Genomic DNA, 567 nt, shown 5'->3' with positions numbered 1-567 from the left:
GCCGGCCCTCGTCCGTGCTGCTCAAGGTCACACCAGTGCCCACCGCAGGGACCGTCCCCCTCCCCAAACTCCATGAGACTGTGCCTTGTCCCCTCCGCAGGGCGGCACTTCTTCGTTGACCCCGCCCTCCAGCCACATGGCTACTAGCACCCTCTCTGGGGCCTCGGCCTGCGTGTGGTGCCCCGCACCCCTTCCCGCCCCCGCCCCAGGAGTCCCCAGCCTCACCCCTCCCCCGGCCCACCCTCAGCCCCACCCCACGACACTTCCCTTTTCCCTTCACCCCTTTCTCCCCAACCCTCTGACCCCGATGATGCTAGATTAAATTCCAAAGCCCTCTAACCATCTAATCCTGTCTGACGTAGTGACTGACTCCTGGCCCCCTCGATTCCTGTTCTAATTCCTTGAATCTGTGATGCTGATCCTCTAACCTCCCTCCCCCTCACATATTAAAACCTCGATTCCTCGAATCTTTGACACCACTCACCACCTCCCACACCTCCTGACTATTTCCTCCCCGTCATCCCCACCCCCAAAACCTCACTCTTGCAGTATGGGATGTTCTGAAGA

At 60.0% G+C, this 567-nt stretch overlaps 1 protein-coding gene across 1 annotated transcript in view; it reads left to right on the top strand.

The window, feature by feature from the left end:
* CHD3 (chromodomain helicase DNA binding protein 3) overlaps nucleotides 1-567 on the top strand; it is an 18788-nt gene that overhangs the window by 16754 nt on the left and 1467 nt on the right.

This window comes from Crocuta crocuta, unplaced genomic scaffold, assembly GCF_008692635.1.
Source record: "Crocuta crocuta isolate KB4526 unplaced genomic scaffold, BGI_CrCroc_1.0 scaffold139, whole genome shotgun sequence".
NCBI lineage: Eukaryota > Metazoa > Chordata > Mammalia > Carnivora > Hyaenidae > Crocuta > Crocuta crocuta.
This window is presented reverse-complemented; position numbering and strand designations above follow the sequence as displayed.